Source organism: Heterodontus francisci, unplaced genomic scaffold (genome assembly GCF_036365525.1).
Source record: "Heterodontus francisci isolate sHetFra1 unplaced genomic scaffold, sHetFra1.hap1 HAP1_SCAFFOLD_75, whole genome shotgun sequence".
Lineage (NCBI taxonomy): Eukaryota > Metazoa > Chordata > Chondrichthyes > Heterodontiformes > Heterodontidae > Heterodontus > Heterodontus francisci.
The window spans coordinates 2679477-2681876 of NW_027141820.1; the positions used below are offsets into that span (position 1 = coordinate 2679477).

Consider the following 2400-nt stretch of genomic DNA (forward strand, 5'->3'; position numbering starts at 1 on the left):
AGTATATATTGCCTCTCCCTATTCCTTATGCCAAAATACATCACCTCACACTTGTCACTATTAAATTCCATCTGCCACCTGTCTGCCCATTCTGCTAGCCTATCACTGTCCTGTTGCAGGCAGTTCATATCATCTTCACTGTTTGCCGCTCCTCCAGGTTTGGTGTCATCGGCATATTTTGAGATTCTACTCTGTATTCCAAGATCCAAGTCACTTACCTTGAGCAAAAAAAGCAGTGGTTCTAGCACTGACCCTTGGGGAACACCACTGTCGACTATCCTCCAGTCTGACAAAGAACCATTTAATAAGACTCGCTGTTTTCTGTCCTTAAACCAATTTTCTATCCAATTGGACACTGACCCTCCTATACCACGAACCTCAATTTTGTTAACCGCCCTTTTATGTGGTACCTTGTCAAACGCTTCCTTAAAATCAATATAAACAACATCCACTGCGTTCCCTTCATCAACCTGCTCTGTTAGTTCATCAAAAAATGCAGTTAGATTAGTCAAGCATGAACTCCCTTTTATAAATCCATGCTCACTCTCATTAATTAACTCGAACCTCTCCAAGTGACTGTTGATTTTTTACCCTGATTATTCTTTCCAAAACCTTACCCACCGCTGCTGTTAATCTAACTAGCCTGTAGTTACCCGGACTGTCCTTACACCCTTTCTTGAATAAGGGTGTCGCATTTGCCACTGTTTAATCCTCTGGCACCTCCCCCGTATCCAGGGAAGATTGGAAGATTATAGCAAGCCCTTCCGTTATCTGCATCCGCATTTCCTTTCGCAACCTGGGATGTGAGCCATCCGGACCAGGTGATTTATCTTCCCTAAGCACAGCCAGCCCTTTTAGCACCTCCCTCTCCTAATTTGTACTCTCTCCATTGCCTCTACTCTCTTCACTTCGACTGAGATTTTGTCAAATTCCACTTCCTTAGTGATCACTGATACAAAGTACTCATTAAGTAGATTAACATTGCCCTGCACCTCTCAGCTTATATTATCCTTTTTGTCCCTCATAGGCCCGACTCAACCTCTTACTACCCACTTATCATTTACATGCTGCTCGAAGATTTTTGGGTTTCCTTTCATGTTGACTGTCAGTCTTTTCTCATAGAAAGAGAGAATAAGCAAATATAGATGATATAAGTATTTCCCATCCTTGATGAGGTGGAATTTTTTATGCTGTGGGTAGTAATGTCTTGGCCCACGAGTGTGGTGGAAGCAGAGACAATCAATGATTTGAAAAGGAAATTGGATGGATACTTGAAGGAAAGAAACTTGCAGGAGGAAAGGGATCGAGCTGGTGAGTGGAATTGACTCGATTGCTCCGGGGAGAGCCAGCATGCACGTGATAGGCCAAACGACCACCTTCTGTGCTGTAAATGACTCTGTGTTGTTTCTCAAATTCAATCCACTGGTGCTTGGGAAATAATTTCAAAGTAAATTGTGCAACCGGAAAATCAGAACCAAGGCAAGGGACGCATAAGGAAGCAAAATTGCTGAAACCCAGGATCGAACCGGGGACCTTTAGATCTTCAGTCTAACGCTCTCCCAACTGAGCTATTTCAGCCCTACATTAACAGCAGCTTGTTGTCCTTGTTTTGGAAGAAAATACATACATTCAAGTTTTCCGAAAAATTAAAGAACACAACATGTGAGTAATATTCCCCATTGCTTTCTCAGTACTGATGGATTGTGAAGCGGGAGACAGCCAGAAGTGCCACTGAGCCGCACAGACCCCGAGTTGAGAATGAAATGAGATCAAATTCAATCTTTCATAGTGTGATGCTGCTGAGAGGTAAGAGTCCTGAATCAAAGCGAGACTTGCTCATTTCAAACACTCCCTGTACTCTCTGCTCATGAAGCCTTACAAAAGGGAAAAACAGAATGGCACTCAAACTCACAACCCTGCCATTAAAAGTCTCATATTCGACTGACAGAACTGTCACTTCTACTCGGTCTCTTATTGGATGGATGCAACTCCAACGCAGGGATGGCATTCAAATCCTCCCATGGGTCCACATGTCAGACTGAGTTCCATGTTGTAGACTCAAGCAAAGGAAATCTGCTCACTTCCAAAACTATCAGCGAATTGAAGCTGATTACAATCAACATCATCAGAGGTCAGAACTACCTGGTGAATGAAGACACCCTGAAGAAGGATCCACAATTATTCAAAGGCATCGACAAAGTGAAAAACAAGAAAATCGATGAGTCAAATCAAGCCAAACAACAGAAACACTGAAGAATTCCATTCCATTCCAGTCCAGAACCCAGTCCTTTTGTTTTTGGAGTCAGGTCACAATTACAGCAACAACTTTATATTCCCACTTGGCTTTCTGTCCATTTAGTTAATTGCAATTTTGTCGACAAGCTCTTTGAATCCAGTTGT

At 42.6% G+C, this 2400-nt stretch overlaps 1 non-coding gene across 1 annotated transcript; it reads right to left on the reverse strand.

The window, feature by feature from the left end:
- Positions 1–1505: 1505 nt before the first annotated feature.
- Positions 1506–1578, reverse strand: trnaf-gaa (transfer RNA phenylalanine (anticodon GAA)). Its single transcript has one exon. It is a non-coding gene; the product is annotated as a tRNA-Phe (tRNA).
- Positions 1579–2400: the final 822 nt, after the last annotated feature.